The sequence below is a fragment of the Pinus tabuliformis genome, chromosome 7 (genome assembly GCF_031772625.1).
Source record: "Pinus tabuliformis cultivar Carrire ecotype Pingquan chromosome 7, CPIR1, whole genome shotgun sequence".
NCBI classification, from domain to species: Eukaryota; Viridiplantae; Streptophyta; class Pinopsida; order Pinales; family Pinaceae; genus Pinus; species Pinus tabuliformis.
Genome location: NC_142293.1, coordinates 543,585,617 through 543,605,058, shown reverse-complemented (window position 1 = coordinate 543,605,058; position 19,442 = coordinate 543,585,617).

Genomic DNA, 19,442 nt, shown 5'->3' with positions numbered 1-19,442 from the left:
AAGAACAAGGAGCTAGGAGCAAGCGGCCAAAGAGAAGAGTTTGGATTCGACATTAAGCGCAAGGCAACGGTTAGTGCATTTCTCCATTCTCTTTTGCTTTCATAAAGAAGTAAACCTTAAGTAGTTTGTTTTACAGTTGTTGCTAAGGAACTGTCACCCTTAGAGTGGGATAGGGTCATCCGAGTCGGATACTTTTCCCTACAACAACTACATGAGACTTCGATGCAAGATCCTAATCTAGGATTTCAGCAGATCCACGTGCAGCTGAAGAATCTGTGCCTTGAGATGCAAAGCTTGAAGTAGGATAGGACAACTGGGCTAGAGGTACGTGAAGAAGTATGGTGTATGAAATGAAAGAGCCAGGCTCATGACAAAGACCACTGCCCGCTCTTTAAAAATTACCTTGAAGGAGGAGAACCGATGCCTTTAGGCCCGAAAGCTCAAGCAGGACCTAGCGCGACACCTTCTTTGTGGTGTGCTATCTGTCAAATAGCTGGAAAACATGCCACGGATAACTGCCACCTATTACAGAAGTATACGCAAACTCCGTAGTAGTTTTTATGCAACTTTTGTAGATCGGTGGGACATGATGAGCATACCTACAAGAGCTATGAATTGATGATGGATAGAACTCCTACCTATAGGGTTCAGGCTAAAATGTGGCCCCTTAACCAAAATGCAGGGATGGTGCGAACAGGATTTCAAGGGCACAAACAAGGCTAAGGCAGAGGAGGACCTAGTAGAGGTCACGGACAATTGATTTTCTACAATTTTAAAGGGCCAAGACACTATGCCCATGATTGTACTAATCCAACGCGCCCATCATGCAATTATTGCACGTTGTTTGATCATGAGACAAAATATTGCCCTATGCTGATAGCTAGGATACGTGACAAAGGAGCACTACCACCTCCCCTGAGTCAGAACCTGCAGAGTATGAGGTCTGAGCCGCGTGAGGAAGACGCAAATGTAAATATAGTGCTCTGAAGTGGAATTACGATAGGAGATGACAAGGGAAAACGACTGGAAGATAGTACATGGGTTTGCAAAGCCCCGATGAAAGAGGCTGATTTGATTTGGAGCACACTCGGGAAACCTTCATGGAAGCTAAGAAGAGCTTCATTGAGGCCTCCACTTCAGGAAGCAAAGATAAACCGGAGCTAGAGATGGACCCCTCTATGCTGACAACTTTCCTGGAAACCTGTATGAAGTTACTGCGCGACAGTAAGGCTGTGAAAGGGTTACAGGAGCTTATCAATAGATGTGTTGGGACCGCTCCAAGTGAATCACACATAGTCTACAAGATCAGAAAGCATAAGACAAGGACGGGACATGAAATGAGACTCATCGTGCAGATCGAAGAATATGAAATGGATCAAGTCATTCTGGATTTGGGATCACATGCGAATGTTCTACTGAAACAGACATGGGAGCGAATGGGGAGACATGCACTACAATGGTCTCCAATTCAGCTATGAATGGCAAATCGACAAAAAATAATACCCATGGGGCGGTTGTAGGGAGTGACCATGGATATTGAGGGGGCGAGCGCGCTAGCAGATTTTGAAATAATAGAGATTGTTGATGACAGCAATCCCTACCCCACGCTCTTGGGAATTGACTGGCCTACTGATATGAATGGGGTAATCAATATGAAGAATTGAAAAATGATATTTAAGAAGAAATCACTGCGTGTAATAATACCCCTGGATCCTGTTGAAGGATCACGCTATACGGAGTCGGTCTGCAGTTATGAGAGTGATGATGACTTGGACTGCATCTATAAGATAACAACACGAGACAAGACTAGGTAAATCCCACCATGGATGGGTGGATAACATGGGAGCGCGAAAACTCCTGCACTTCAGATTCCGATGAAGAAATAGAATGCTGGCAGAATCAGTTACATGAAGTAACTGCGCTGAATTGCAACATGATGACCCGGTCATTGCACTGTGTATCATCAGAGGTAAGGAATCTACCTATATATGATGGTCTAAATGAGGTAGATATATTTTTGGATGAATTTGAAAGAGAGGTGCCAAAAAGGAAATGCTTCCAGGCCTTGGACTGGGCACTGTGCACTAGCCTGCAAGATGGTGGGGTACGCACAAGGGGAGTTTTGATGATTGGCGCGAATGTAGGAAATTGATGCAAACATTAGGGAAGCCTAAGATGCAACTAACAGAAAAGTACGATGGGAAGAATGATATACACGCGCATCTGGCCAAGTGGACATAGGCTTATGGAGAAAAGCCACAACCTGAGCGGGTTCACCTATTCTGTCATACCCTGGATGTTATCCCAATGAATCGGTATGTAAAAACAAAGCTTCACCATGGGACAGGTGAATGGGATATCCTGTGCGAAGGATTCATGATGACATTTAGTTTTGAGGACGGGTTTGACGGTATTGAGGAAGTGCTACAAGAGGTGAAAGCAGTCATCTTTAGAATAACGCAGGATCCTTTAGACCTGATGCAGCCTGAATGGGCTACTCAACTGAGTCACGCGCTAGAATGTTATAATGTAACTACTAAAGAAGAGGATGAGGATCCACGGAAGATTAACATTCCAGAGACAGAAGGCCACCACGAGGTTCAAGCCCATAGATTGAGAACCCTAGTATAACCGCGCTAGTAAAACCTAGATAGGTGAACATTGGTACGAAGGAAAAACCCAAGTTTGTGAAGATTGGAGAATATTGGGATGATGTGACAGTGGATAAGGTTGCTGAATTACTCCGTAAATATCAGGACTTATTCCCTACCAAGTTTACGAATTTGAAAGGAATAATTGGAGACCTGGGAGTGATGAAGATCACACTAAAACTCGACACTAAGCCAGTTAAGCAAAGGCCTTACTACCTAAATCCGAAATACAAGGAGAAGGTTCACTTAGAGCTAGACAAAATGCTAGTAGCAGACATCATTGAGCCTGTGGAAGAGTCTGATTGGGTAAGCCCAATGGTGGTGCAAGAGAAGAAGTAGAAGGATGAGATAAGGATATGCATGGATCTTAGAAAGTTGAATGATGCCTGTGTGCATGATCCTTTCCCAACTTCATTCACAAATGAAGTGTTGGACAATGTAGGTGGCTAGGAAGCATACTCCTTCACTGATGGGTTCTCTGGGTACCACCAAATCAAAATCGCGCCGGAGGATAGGAGCAAGACAACCTTCGCAACTGAGTGGGGTTGCTTTCAATATACTGTAATGCCGTTTGGGTTGAAGAATGTGCCTGCTATCTTTTCGCACGTGGTTGTTGCGGAATTCAAGGAATTTATTCATAAGTTCCTAGAGGTCTATTTTGATGACTAGACTATATTTGGACTGGTTAAGCGCCATGTACCGATCTTGCACTTGATGTTGGATACCTGTTGAAGATACTAGATTGCGCTCAACCTTAAGAAGTGTTTGTTTTGCGTTCCTTTTGGGAACCTATTGGGACATGTGGTTTGCAGACAAGGGCTGATGGTAGACCCCGAAAAAATCACGATGATTCTGAACTTGGAAGCGCCAAGAAGTGTGAAACAGTTGCACGCTACTCTGGGACATACGGGATATTACAGAAAGTTTATCAGAGGTTAAGCCCAGATCACCACGCTGATGGAAAAATTGTTGAAGAAGGATGTCTCGTTCTGCTGGAACGATGACTATAAGAAAAGTCTAGATATATTAAAAGAAAATATGGTTACCGTGCTGATTCTAGTCTTCCTGAACTAGACGAAAGAATTTCATGTACATGTTGACGCGTCATGTATAGCGTTGGGGGCAATACTAACACAGAATGGCAGAGAAGGCTTGGACCACCCTATCGCATTATCAAGTCGCAGATTATCCAAAGCAGAGAAGAACTATTCCACCACAGAGCGTGAAGGGCTAGCTATGGTGTAGGCGCTCCAGAAGTACCGACATTACTTGCAAGGAGGCCACTTTAAGATGTATACGGATCACTCTGTGCTAAAATACCTGATCAATAATCCTGTGTTGAGGGGGCACATCTACAGATGGCTCTTATTGTTCCAAGAGTATGATTTTGAAGTTGTTGTGAAGCCTAGACGATTGAACGCGGGACAAGACCACCTATCGCGCATTGAGACAGGGGAGAAACCCACTAATTTGGAGGAAGGATTACCTGATGCGCAACTTTTTGTTGTACGCATTGTAGATGGACATTTCGAGGATATAATACACTTCCTAACAACTGGAACTGCGCCGAAAGGATACTCTGTCCAGCAAATTGAAGGAATTAGTGGTGCACACAACAAACTTCTCTGTCATTGTTGGGCATCTATACAAAATGGGGAATGAAGAAATACTTCGAAGGTATGTACCTGCATTTGAACAAAGTAGCATCTTTGCAGATGCTCATGGGGGCATTGTGGGAGGACATTATGGAGGAATAGCAACCGCACAGAAGATTCTACATGCAGGTTTGTGGTGGCAAACCCTTCATCAGAGTTCAAAAGCATATTGCAAGGCGTGCGATGTATGTCAAAGACCCAATAGACCATCGTAGAGGGATGAAATGCCTTTGAATCTACAAATGACGTTGCAACCTTTTGAAAAGTGGGCAATAGATTTTGTAGGACCTATTTATCCCCAAGGAAAGGCATGCGCGAGGTACATACCGCGATGGAGTATTTGACTCGTTGGGCAGAAGCACAGCTGGTGAAGGATTTCACAGGCGCGACGGTCATGAAGTTTCTATTTAAACGTGTACTGACACGATTTGGATGCCCAAAGATCTTGATGAGTGATTGGGGTATGCACTTTCTGAATGAGACGATCAACGCACTAACGGATGAATTTCTGGTGTATCATCAAAAGAGCACACCTTATCACCCACAGGCTAACGGGGTAGTGGAGGTGTTCAACAAAGTGCCTGAAAATGTGATGACCAAGGTATGCAATGCTCAGCAAAGTGATTGGGACCTACACGTACCTGCAGTATTGTGGGCTTATCGGACAATGTGCAAGAAGTTAACAGGAAAAACACCCTTTAGGCTGGTATACAGGGTTGAAACTATGATGCCTATGGAATACATCGTGCCTAGTCTGCACATAGTAGTGCTCACAGGTATGATGGATCACGGAGCCCTGGAAGAGAGGCTTGCGCAGTTGGATGAGCTAGAATAAGAGAGATTTTTTGTTGGATTTCACCAACAAGTCTAAAAGTAGCGTGAAAAGTCATGGCACGATCGACATATTAAGTTGTGCACCTTTAAGGTGAATGACTTGGTGCTATTATATGGCAGTAAGTTTGATAAATTTCTAGGGAAACTTAGAATGCATTGGTTGGGGCCATATGTTATTAAGGAGATTACCGATGGTGGCGTGGTCCAGCTGGTTAAGTTAAATGGAGATCCCTTACTAGGAAAAGTGAATGGCAATCGTTTGAAGCCCTACACAGGTGGTCCGACCATCTCACTATCCGACAGAAGCACTGTCTTAGCACTCCAACCAACTGAAAGGAGGCGCAGGACTATAAACTACACTGCCCGGGAGCTGCACGATTTCATAACAGTGTGAAGCATCGAAGTGTCACAGGGTCTGCGACAGTGTGAAGACAGCTACGCTCATGCGTAGGGCTGCTGGAAAGTGGTCATTAAAGTCACTATTCATGATTTTATGGTTGGTTTGAGGCCAAATGGAGCGGGTGGCAGGCATTTAAGGCAAACTTTACGGGCTAGATTCTTGAAAATCTGCCACCAATCTAGCATTAATAGGCTGAATGTGGAGGGAGTGGTCGAATTCAAATTCAAAAGCCCCTGTAAATTACAAGTGGTTTCCAACAAAAAGCACTTGGCATTTTCAGAACTAAGCTATTGTGCTATCAAGTGTGTATGGACCTTTCAAACTTTGAGGCTTTGAGAGCAAGTTCAGTGTTTGAAACATTGCCGAAGGAGATGCAGGACCTCCTAACTAGAATGATGTCGACACCCGAGGAAGTTGCATAGGAAATTGCGGAGGTGGAAGCCCCACAGAGCACTACAATAATAGTCAAGGTTCCTAAATCACCCCAAACACTGCAACCTAAGAAGGATAAGCAGGCCATGATCCCGGTATGCGTCTCGCCCAGAAATCCACAGAGGACCAAGCTCACCTTGCAAGAAAAGGGAAAGGCCATTAATCTGGAGGCTGATGAGGAGGAGTCAGAAGAAATCCTAGTGGAGGAGGACGGGGAAGAAATGGAAGTTGAAACACAGGGTGCGGACCCTATTACCAGGCTGTCGGAATATGTTCCTCCGCGCAAGGTTAAAGCCAAGGTGCTAAAGGACATAGATGAGAGCAACAGCTCTTTGCAAGCTCTATTGCTCCGAGACGATCTTGTTTTTGAGGGACCGCACTTAGGGTGGGTTCCTTTGTTGAAGTTTGAAGATTGGGACCTCGCAGACCATGAGAAGTTCCCGCATTTAGTGACTGCGAAGCTAGGGCGCTAGAGGATTGACAAGACTACTGGAACAATTCAATTGGAGCCGCGGACATCGCTCAAAGGTGTAGAGAAAGCTAGGTTTCTAAACCTGCTTTGGGTGCCACATTACCACCGCACCAGTGACCATCTTCATCATTAGGCAGCTGCTCTGCTTGGTGCATGATGGGTCTTTGTGGCTGGAGGAGCCCATTCCCATCACATACCATCTGATTCACCGAATTACAAGACTGCCTTATTCAGGGGAGGATTCAGCTAATATTTCCGAAGGAAAAGGTCGTGAGTTGGCCCTCATTGAAGAAATATAAAAGAGGTTCAAGTTGGAGAAGAAGAAGTGAGGCTACGCCATCTCTAGCATTAAAATCCCTGCAGTCAAGGTCGCGACACAAATCTTGGTAGGGAAGGTGATGCGGAAGTGCCGCGTGGATGAGGTGCCCATGCCCATGCCCATGGTTGCACTAGCGGCCCAATGTGTGGAAGTAGTCCAGTTCAAATGGGAAAACTATCTATGCGGCAAGTTCCTTGCGAACTGTCATGAGGCACAAGAGTAGGGAAAAACGTTTCACTATTCATGGCTCCTGTTGTCAATCGTACTGGTGGCATGGGAACTGCATGAAGACAGCCAGTTCCCTTCGACCGTGCCAGACCTTCCAAAGGCAGCGAAGTACACTTCGTTGTGGGTGACCAGGGACACACAACGAACAAAGGAGAGTAAGATATTTTGGATATTAATGGAGATGAATATCTAGATGGGGATCAATCGCAAGCCATGATTATCACCCACAGTTTATGCCATTTTATAGAGCTTTGCAGATTTCAAAGCATATTTCCACCATGTCTTTATTAGGGCACAGAAGGACCCCACAAATACATGGCACAATTTACCATATCTGGCAACTGACGACGTGATATTCACAGTCCTTGAGTCTTGGCTACCGGAGTGGCGTGCTCTAGCTAGCTCCATGGTGGAAACAGAAAAGTTTGTCGCATAGCGTAAGAAGGAAGAGACCAAGCTTCGAATGGTGCAGCTGGCAGAGAAGCGCAGAAAAGAGGAAGTAGAGACTAAGGCCCAGGCAGTGCATGATGCTGCAAAAGTGGTAGAACAACAGAAAACAGAGGAAGAAAAGCGCGAAGGACAGAGGTCACCTTTGCCCGGTACTGAGGCAGAAACAGAGATAGAACAAGGTGGCACAGACCCGCAGGCAACATCCACCCAACTCAAGCATCTGTGACCGCGAGAGCAGGTAGTGCTGCGTGATGAGCACCAGTATTGCAGCAAGGACGCTGCAACTCCTAGACCACCAACTTTACTTATCAACCCGGGGTTCGGACAAACTTGGAGGTGACAGTGCTATATGCACAAGTAAAAGTGAAGGTCCTGCCTATTGTCACTATTCATCTAGTGAGAGCACCCAAGGGTTCCAAGCCAGACTTCTATAGAGTCAGAAGAAGCTTCATTCTTTGATGGAAGAAGAGAAAATCTACTCTAAGAGAGATACTCTACTGCAGTAATGAAGACAACAACATGTAATGCTAAATCACACCCTATCATAATTAACCATTTAAACAGCTATGCTAAGCAGAATTGCTAAATCAAAACTAACCTAATGCAGCTATCTAAGCTATAGAAGTAAAAAGCATCAAACCATACTAATGTGTAAGCAAGAAAACTTAAACTAAATATGTTTTCACTTTTTTGGTTTTTTTGGCAAAATCAAGCATGCAAATTAATTGTTCTTGTGGATGTGACAGGTGGATGGAAGGTGATTGAGGATGGATAAAAGGCTTATGGAGTGTTTGGATGGTGTGAAATGGTCCTAGGAGGCTTTTGTGACTTCCTAGATGTTCCCCATCAATTCGGCCTCAAAACAGGCTGTTTCAGGAAAGCCTACACGATGATCTTGTAGGAATTACAAGACACAACCAAGAGATAATTGTGAGGTGTTGGAGGTATTGGGAAGATTGTAAAAGGTGTGTGATGAGTGGGATGGGGTGTTAGAAGGTCTAGGAACACTCAAGAGTCAATATCCAAGAGAAGAGATGGCTAGATTCACTCAATGTATCTAGGGGAATTTCAATGAAAAATGACAAAAAAACTAGTGAGAGTGATTGTGGAACAAGAGATGGCTAAGGTGGATGAGATGGAAGGTGGCTATTGGTGATGAAGTCTGGGTCTCCTCCTAAAGTACCTGTTGTTCTTAAAACATGTGTGCCTTCCAAGAACTATGCAACAAGATACGTCTTCATAGACTAGAAAATCAGGAATCAATTGCCTATATTATGCATGAAGAAAGTGCTGGAGGAAATGAAAGCATGAGTGAGATATTATTGCAAAAATAGAGTAATGGAAAAATATGACAATGAAATGAACCAAATACTGAATCAAGACAACAAACTCCAAAGCTCATGTAAGAACTAGAAATCTGTGTTTTTGGGGTTGCTGAAGGGTCTCTTCCTCAAGTCATGGTCCTAGAGGGAGGAAGTGAGGTTGAGACACCTGTTGACAACCTTATGGTGATTCTTTTTCTCCTTGCTAACCTGATAATTGAAAGAAGTCACAAATGGAAGCAAACTAACATACAACCAATCTAATCTACACTATTGTAATGGAAATGCGGCTACTTAAGCAAATGAACAATTAAACTATGAATCTATGCTAGCATACATGTACAATAAAGAGGAGCCTTGGCTACTAGGGTTGGGCCCTAACCCAAGAGGTTCATCCCTCTAAGTTAACTCAGTGCTGGCTCAAAACAAAACTCATTCTTATTATCAAAACAGTGGATTACATCAAAAACCATCACAAGTCTTGCAACTCGAAAATAGAGTAGAGTTTTACAATAAAAAATCCGAATCCTATTGAGGTCCTAGGCCTCTCTACTTATACATCTGAAGTCTCCAACGACTTCCTTAAAATTAGGGAAACTCGACTCCCAAACTCAAGATAAACTGGTGCTTTGTCTTCACTTGATTGGCTACCTTCTAGTCCTCATGATTTGGTTGTTTGCACTCCGAGCTGATGGAGTAATATTCGAATGGAGGGGTAGTAAATGAAAAGGATTTTCCTCCTATAATTCCTCTCCCTTGTCCCATTCGATTTTTGACCAAGGTATTTGCCAAAATTCCTTGCTTTTCTCCTTTAATCTTGCATTAAATTCACATTAGACCACAAGGCAAAATATCCAAATCTAACTCATCTCATAAACAAAATATAATCAAAAGTATGCAATAAGTTGTGAGAATAGTTGGTTTGACTAAGCTAGGAGGTGAATTAAGGCCCATATAATTACCTGATGATGAGGCTCATCACCGCGAAAGAAAACCAAGGCATCCAAGATGTCCTTTGACCCAATCACCCTCACTGAGGGGGATTTGCATGACATCAGAGAAACGGTGAGGGATGTCACTGTTGATGCCCTCCAACAATTTGAAGAACAACAGCAGCTGGTATTGGGGGCTCTTCAAACAAAACTACAAGAGTTGCAGGTTCGCACTCCACAGGCTGGCACAGTGTCCACCAACCTCGCGATCGGCACTACAGCTACTGAAGAGATGTTGCACACAAGGGTGACCAACGCAGTATTGCTACCTGATGCGGCATTCACTACAGAAAATGAGGCTGACAGGCCTATGGTTAGCAGTCTAAAAGGGGTAGGGTTGAACACAGTTGTGCTCCATCGGGAGACGCTCTACCTCTTACAGGATGGAGTCACCTCAGAACTCAAGGCCCGAGAGAGTTGCACTCTGTAGGTGATGAGTGAGCAACGCATCAACATTGAACAGTTGGGCCTGCAGTGCAATCAGGCAGTGGAGAAAAACATATAGATAATGCAGGTTGTGGAGGAAGCCTGCTGGATGGTCCCGGAGTTGGACATCCAGGCAGAAGAACCAGTGGAGGCGCGCGTTTTCAAGTTGGCCACAGGGGTGTACGATGCCCAAGAAAAGATGGTTAAGGTTCAGCTGGAGCTGAACCTCCAGATCACAGAGCTGCAGTTGAAGGCTTAACCTTCAACTCCGCCAAAATCCAGGGAGCAGCGAACCATCGTTGTTACAACAACAACAACAACGGTTGACAGTGCAGTGGCAGACTGCATGCAGCTATTCAAAAAGTCATTCAAGGTCCTAACTACCCTATGGGAGGACCTGAATGTAAAGCAGATAGAGACAGAGGCGCGTGAGCTACAACAGAAGTATGACGAGGTAAAATGGACTGTGCAGACGGTTGCCCTTACATAGAGGCTTGCAAGGATGTAGGAGGCAAAGGTGCTCAAGGAATAGGCGGATGCCACTCGGCATAAGAAAGCAGTCTTAAAAGCACGCCTATAGCCATGGATTGACGGGGCTTACATGATCACAACCTCCATTGAAGGGAAGCTCGCAAAACCACAGGAAGCTCAACAGAATATTCAGAGCAGCAGTTTAGCAGCAGTCATTGAACAACGCATGGAAGAATTCCAGAAAGCGACCGCTCAGTGCGTTGTCGAAGTTGCGGTGATCCGAACGGATCTGGGAGGTCTTCGCGCTAAGATCTTTGCACCTGCAGAGTGACTTGAGGGCGAGTCACGATGTTTGTGTTGGGGGCCTATTGGGTGCAGGATCTCCCAAGGGCAGTTTTGGGGCTTAAAGCCAATATTTTGGCCCAACTTTTGTAATCCAAATGTAAAGACTCTGTTAGGATATTCCGACACATAGGATATAGTTAAGTTCAACTTGGTCTAGTATAGAGTTAGGTATAGAGTTAGGTAAAGTGTCTTTCTTTACCGTTGTACATTTTGTAACTTACAATCCGACGGTCACGATATGTAGTGATCCGACGATTCACTCTCACCACGGTATTACTGACACTTGATCCGTGGCTTGACACCCGATTGGTCCATGAGTTCTATTTAAAGCGCATGGAGGGTCATTGTTCGGGTAATCCGTGCATGAGAGAAGCTTATGTAAATTTTCATTCTTTGATTAATAAATTGCCTGTAGTACCCACGTTGGGACAGGCCGTGGACTGTTTCCCTCTTTGAGGGTTTTAACCACGTCAAAAATACTGGTGTATTGATTTGAGATCTGGTTGTGAGCGGTGTCCTTTTGGTGTTCTTTCTGAGGAACTTACCCTGTAAATTCCTACATGGTATCAGAGCTATTTGAGGGCCGCGTCCATTGGTGATCCAAATCTGAAGCCGGTAGAACTGCATGCGGCTGTCGTTTCCTAGATCTGCTGTTTCTGACTGCTTTCAGGCCGAGAGGACTGCTCTGTTGCGTTCAGAGCATCTGTTCCAGTGAGGAACCCCTTTCGTTTCACGCGAAAAGGTTTCCGGTAGCCCTAGCTGCGTCATTTTTCAGATCGGGAGGTATACAGTGTTTTTTGCAATTTACTGTTATTTTCTCTCTGCTTATTCCGGTTTCGGTTTATTTAGCCTTTTTTTTTAACCGGATCTATACCTTTCATTTCTGCGTATGCTCTTTGCCCTGCGACTCTGTGCGATCTGGGCAAATCAGAAACAGAAAGGAAGGATTTTTCTCATGCGTATGCTCTTTTCCCTGCACCTTAGTGTGATCTCGGAAAATCAGAACATTGAGAAAAATATTTAGTTTTTCGGCTAAAGCTAACTTTGAGATTTTTTTTTTTAAATTTCTAGTTTTTTGGCTAAAGCTAACTTCGAGCCGCAAGGTTCGTTTTTCTTTGCATATTCGTGTTGGGTTTTGTGTTTTGTGTTTTGTAGGGAAAAAGAGCTTTCTCAAGGCAAGCACGCAAACCAAGGCCCCCCCCCCCCCCTCTCTCTCTCTCTCTCTCTCTCTCTCACAAATTTTTTGTATAGATCAATTGGTTCAAAGCTATTTTAAGAGAGTAGAGGTCTTGGGTTCAAGTCTCCATTTTGTGGGGGCGGATTTTTTCATTCCCGCACATTCGCGCACTTTATCGGCAACGTCAACAATTTTTTTTCAAAAAGTCATAACTTCTTCATCCGGAAGCCTTTTTCAGAGCCGTTTTTTTTAAAACCACCTATTTTTTCGAGATCTATCCATTGGAACACTTACTTTTAGCATCTTCAGCTTCAGTTTTTCCAAAAAAAATGGAAAGTCCATGCCAAGTCATTCTTGACAGCACTAACTACTTCCAATGGGTAGCCTACATGGAAGATTTACTTAGAAGTAAAGGTCTCTTCAGAATAGCCACAGACCAAGAGAAGAAACCAAAAGATGAAGACAAGGCTGCAAAATGGGAAAATAGACAAGATCAAGCACGTGGTTTGATAGGGATGTCTATTTCTCCTGATCTTAGATTCCACATTGCAGAACTTGAGACTCCTCATGAAGCATTAGAAAAACTCGCTAAAGTTTTTAGGATTAAAAATGAAATTAGAGCCCATCAACTTGAAAATGAGTTGCTTACTTTGGATCCTAATCATTTTTCTTGCATTGAAGATTTCTTGTCCAAATTCAAGACCCTTAGATATCTCTTGGAAGGTGTTAAAGTTAAGAAAGAAGATGGTAACCTTATTTATTCCATCCTTACTAAGTTGGGACCAGCCTACTCTGTATTTGTTTCCACTTTCCATTCTACAAGGGAAGCTTTCATTTGTCAAGGAAAATACTACAAGGCCCCTTCCTTTGACTCCTTTTGTGATTCCTTAATAAGAGAACAAGAAAAACTCTTACACCTTGGTCTTCTTAATCTTGGAAACTCTTCCACGAAAGCGTTAGCCGCCCAGCAGCAACCAAATTCAAAGAATCCTAAGAAGTCATATCCTCAAAAGAATGGTCCTAAACCAACTCAGCCTCAAAATGAAAGATCATTTCAGCAAAATGATAAGACCAATAAAAACAAATGGAAGAAGACTGATAGACATTGTAACTTTTGTAATCGAGATGGCCACTTAGAATCTAAATGCTTTAAGAAGATGGAAGCCTTGGAAGCCGCAATGAAGAAACATAACATCCATGTGGAGCCTACTTCAACTTCAACTTCCGGAATGGCACTTTCTGCATGTCGTTGTCAATCATCTCAGTCTGGTTATGCATTAAATGTATCTTCTTCTTCTTCTCATTCTCATGAGTGGCTCATTGATTCTGGAGCCTCTTATCACATGGCCAAAAACCAAGCCATGTTTTCTTCTTTAAATGATTGTAACACCAAAAATATATATGTTGGTGATGATAGATCTCTTAATGTTGTAGGGACTGGAACTGTTCATCTAGACAATGGTCAGTTTAATGATGTATTATGTGTTCCAACCTTATCCTGCAACCTTCTATCTGTCTATCAGATAACTCATTCAGGTGAAGGTAAAATTGTTGAATTTTCACCTCATGATGTTGTAATCAAGGATCTAAAAGATCCTAAACAGATTCTAGCTACTGGTCTTGCTGATGATTCCACAAGGTTGTATAAGTTTCACAACTTTGGGTCATCCAATCTTCCCTCAGTATTTGTTGCTCATAATGATGAAGTGAGCAAACTTTGGCATGAGCGATTTGGTCACTTAAACTATCGCTCCCTTCAGCATCTATGTAAAGAAAATATGGTGACAGGTCTTCCTATGGTATCTTGCAGAGATGGTGTTTGTTCCGGATGTGTACTCAGAAAACATCATCGGGACAGTTTTGACAAACGTGCCTCTTGGCACGCCTCAGCCCCTTTACAGCTTGTGCACAGTGATTTATGTGGTCCTCTTCCTGTTGCTTCATTCTCTGGCTGCAAGTACTTCTTAACTTTCATTGATGATTTCTCCAGACGCACTTGGGTATACTTCTTAAAACTCAAGAGCGAAGTATTTAACACATTTTTGGCCTTCAAAGCCTTTGTTGAAAAACAATCTGGACATCAAATTCTTAAGCTAAGAACTGATAATGGTGGAGAATATGTTAAAAACACATTCATCAACTTTTGCACCGAAAATGGAATTCAAATGCAACATACTGTTCCATACACTCCACAACAAAATGGTGTAGCTGAAAGGAAAAATCGCACCTTAAAGGAAATGGCTAATTGTATGCTGCAATCTAAAGGACTCAGTCTTAGTTTTTGGGCCGAAGCAATTAATTGTGCAAATTATATAATCAATCGCACTCCTACTAAGGTTCTAGAGAATATCACTCTGGAAGAAGCTTGGAGTTCCATTAAACCAGATGTAAGTCACTTTCGTGTGTTTGGAAGTGAAGCATGGGCCCATATTCCAGATGAAAAGCATAAAGCCTTAGAACCTAAGAGTGAGAAATGTACTTTTGTTGGATATTCTGAAGATGTAAAAGGTTATAGACTTATTCCATTTAAGTCCAAAAATGTTATCATTAGAAGAGATGTAAAATTTGATGAAAATAAATCGGCCTGCGAGCCTAGTCCGGCGGATGTGCCACCTCTTCCTATCTCTTCTACTTTTGAAAACATTTCTTCTTCAGATGATGAAAGCGAGGATGATAATCCTCCCCCACCTTCTCAGGATCCTCAACTTCCAAGATGGGTCCGTGCTACTCGGGATGCAGCAGGTGATCTTGCCGGTGATCCTACAGATCAGCGACGTACACGTTCTCAGTTTGAAAGAGCCTCTTCTTTACTGGCTCAAGCTCCAGTAAATCATGATCCTTACACTTTTTCAGAAGCTTCAGGCCATCCACATTGGGAAGCAGCTATGAATGAAGAATATCATTCATTGATGACAAATGATACATGGGATCTTGTTCCTCTACCAAAGGGACGCAAACTTGTTAGACGTAAATGGGTTTACAGAACCAAGTATGGACCAGATGGGAAAGTTGATAAACATAAAGCTCGTCTCGTTGCTAAGGGTTTTTCACAGGTTGAAGGCATTGACTACACTGAAACCTTCTCCCCTGTTGCCAAAATGAACTCTATCCGCCTTGTTCTTTCCCTTGCTGCCTCTTTAAAATGGGAAGTCCATCAGATGGATGTTAAATCTGCCTTCTTGCATGGGGACTTGCAGGAAGAAATCTATATGGAACAACCCATTGGCTTCATACAAACAGACTCCAGCCTTGTTTGTCGACTTAAGAAATCCCTTTATGGCCTCAAGCAAGCTCCTCGGGCTTGGTATGCCAAAATGGATAGCTTTCTTTTAGAATCTGGCTTTTCTAGGTGTCATTTTGACAATACTGTCTACACCAAGAAAGTGGGCAACTCTCTTATCATCCTTGTTCTTTATGTTGATGATCTTATTCTTACTGGTAGTGATCCCAACCTTATAAACCATGTGAAGTCTAGCCTCAAAAGGAAATTTGAAAAGACAGACTTAGGACACTTACACTATTTCCTCGGTCTTCAAGTCTTGCAATCCAAGGAGGGTATTTCCCTTTCCCAGTCCAAGTATGCTTGTGATATTCTTCGTCATTTTCACATGGAAGACTGTAAGCCAGCCCCTTCTCCCTTTCAGTCTGGAGTCAAACTTTCAGTCTCTTGTACTTCTCCTGAAGTTGATGCTACCTTATACCGTCAACTTGTAGGAAAACTCTTGTATTTAACCCATACTTGTCCTGATCTTTCCTTTGCTGTTGGCCTTGTTGCTCGTTTTATGCAAAACCCCCGTGAAAGTCATTGGAAAGCAGCTAAAAGAATACTTCGTTATGTTCGAGGTACAGTACAGTTTGGGATTCATTACAGTGCCAAAGCAGCTCCTCTGTTAGTTGGTTTCACTGATTCTGATTGGGCTGGTGACCCTGATGATCGGAAGTCTACTGCCGGTTATGTCTTCACTCTTGGTTCAGGACCTATTACATGGGCTTGTAAGAAACAGGCTGCCATTTCTCTTTCATCAGCAGAAGCAGAGTATCGTGGTGCCGTGGAAGCTAGTAAGGAAGCCTTGTGGCTTCGTCAGATCCTATCAGAGTTTGGCTTTGAACAGCAACATCCAACCACACTTTGGTGTGATAATCAAAGTTCCATTCAGCTATGCAAAGATCCAGTCTAGCATCAGCGCTGCAAACACATTGAACTACACATGCACTTCATCAGAAAGCTCATTCATGACCATGTTCTTGAAGTGCAATATTGTTCAACAGATGATCAGGTTGCAGACATCTTCACCAAGGCTCTCACAGAGGCGAAGTTCACTAAACTTCGATATATGCTTGGAGTTCAGGAAGTTGTCACTAAGGGGGGATAGGCTCTAGTGCCTCCTTCCTTCTCCTATTGTGTCATATTTGTAAATCCTTCAATCCTATCCCAAGTTGTTCTTAAGGGGGGATGTTAGGATATTCCGACACATAGGATATAGTTAAGTTCAACTTGGTCTAGTATAGAGTTAGGTATAGAGTTAGGTAAAGTGTCTTTCTTTACCGTTGTACATTTTGTAACTTACAATCCGACGGTCACGATATGTAGTGATCCGACGGTTCACTCTCACCTCGGTATTACCGACACTTGATCCGTGGCTTGACACCCGATTGGTCCATGAGTTCTATTTAAAGCGCATGGAGGGTCATTGTTCAGGTAATCCGTGCATGAGAGAAGCTTATGTAAATTTTCATTCTTTGATTAATAAATTGCCTGTAGTACCCACGTTGGGACAGGCCGTGGACTGTTTCCCTCTTTGAGGGTTTTAACCACGTCAAAAATACTGGTGTATTGATTTGAGATCTGGTTGTGAGCGGTGTCCTTTTGGTGTTCTTTCTGAGGAACTTACCCTGTAAATTCCTACAGACTCTGCCTTTTGTGGTCGTGGAGCGCATAGATGTTAAAGAGTCATAGCATTGTCCACCCTTATTTTGATAATGTAATGTCAGTTGTAAAATATCTACCCATGGTCCACGGACCATGGGATTGTATAAATAGAGCTAAGCTCTAAGTAGATAAGTAGATAGATCACGAAGATGTATGAGAGATAGCTCTAAGTAGAAGTCTAAGTTTTGGATCATAGTGTAGGTAGAGGCTCTGCAGCTGAGTGCGCGAACCCCTGGAGCTGAGTGCGCAAGGTGAGTCGAGTCTGTAAGCATCTGGAATTATAAATAAAGAGAAGTATTCTATAATTTCTATGTCTTTATTTCTTGTTTATGCATCTGTTATATTGGGTATGATTTTCACTTCTAATGCTTATATGATGCACGAATGTGTATAACTGTATTGGTTAAGTGAACACAAGTAAGAACATCTGTTTACGTAGATCTATTAATAAGATAAGTAAGATACTTAGTGTAGTTTGGGAAATATCACAGTTTGCTACCCTAGCAGCGCGAAAGCATATCAGCCCCTAGTTAGGGCTGCGTGGAAGTTGATTGTAACAGTTCACAGAAGTACTGAAAGCTATAACAGAGGGATAAGCAACCTACGTGAAGGCAAGAATAGTTGGAATAAATCGACATCACATCTATCTCAAGGGTTCGCAAACTTGGTTCCAGCATCCCCCCATACTGCTTCGGGTGAGACTTCAGTTTGCACTCTGCGGGCTGATTCCGAAAGGGCTAGTAGTGTAGGGATTTGTTTGGCTAACTAACGCTGAACCTGGGTCAGGCCCCCACAAGCCAACATTCCTCCACCTGATGACAGGGTTATGGATGTGTCCAATTTTACCTTTAATCAACTAAAGAAGAGGATTTTACAAGAAAGGTGAAGGTACTTTCCAAATGATCTTGTTCATCTAATCTCCATATCCATAGAGAAAGTGATAACATCTAATACTAGGAGAAATGCTAGAGCAATCATGGCGGGAAATGTGGATTTTGTGATAACAACACAATATAATAGAAAGTATCTTATGAGTGAGAATGCATGGCTTCATAAAGAGCTAAAAGCCAAAAAACAACAGATTGATCATCTTGCCATAGAGAATCAACAATTGCCTTGTGACTAGTATTAGTTCGGTGAAGCTGCGGTTAGCTATATTTGAAGAATTGAAACCAATGGAAGACACCATGAAGAAACTATACAATTATATGATTCTCTTTCCTTAGGTGGTGGCACCCTTGGTGCAAATTCAGAAGAAATATCAAGATATCCTCAAGCTTCTAAAGGTTACAAGCAAAGTTGTAGATTTGATATAGGATTGGGGCATCAAGTATCCTAATGTTCCTGAGAAGTTGGCCAGGAAATACATGATAGAAGTCGATTTGGAAAAATCACAATTAAGATTTCATAATCAGAACTACACCCATCTTGGTGAATAGATGACCAACACCATAGCTACTTATGTTCGATTAAACAGTGGTTTAGATTCCCACACACGGAAACATAAACTAATTTTTGTGTGTTACCTTGGAGAAATAAGAGGCAATGATGTCATCATGTAGGAGATAAAGGAGTTTATTGAAAAAATCAAGAAAGAAGTAGATCAAGAAGGCTTGGAGATCACCAAGAATGCTATTCTACAATATGCAATTAATCTAACTAAAGTTTACATGAAATTATCATGGTTGTGGAATAGCATACAGTCAAGCTACAAATATATATTATCAGATGCATTGGAGGTGAAGATGTGATATGTTGGAGAGATACCAATGAGAGTTAAAGTTATCACAAAAAATTTCAAAGCATGGCACTCCAACATCTCAAATGAACTCCATGTTCAAGCTAATGATTTGCAATTTCCCCTTGAGCCGTTTTGTCTTAAATAGCCACCATTTTGATGTAATTTGTATTTTATGAATAATAACTCCAAATGTAAAATAAGTCCAAGAGACACATGTGGAATGTGAAGAGGCACATAGAAGTCATGTTGTCACTATGACAAACACCCTCCAAATTTTTCTTACACTCAAATTTTGGAGCCTACTGTGGATCTTAAGATCCGTCGTTCCATAGTCACTTCTTGGTCGGTTGATATTTTGTTAAATTCTTGAGATCCCTTTTCAATTTTAAGTGTCAATGTCACCTAATCAGACATGCTCAGTATGCAACAAGTTCATGAGCACATTCTTTTATGCAATCTTGAAAAAGCATAGCATGGTCCATCAAGAAAGTTCATGTGCAATAATCAACCTATGTCAATAGTCAGGCACACTTTCATTGACAACATTCCACTTTTGGCTACATTTGTACTTCTATTTTGGTGGGTTTTTCAAACTGT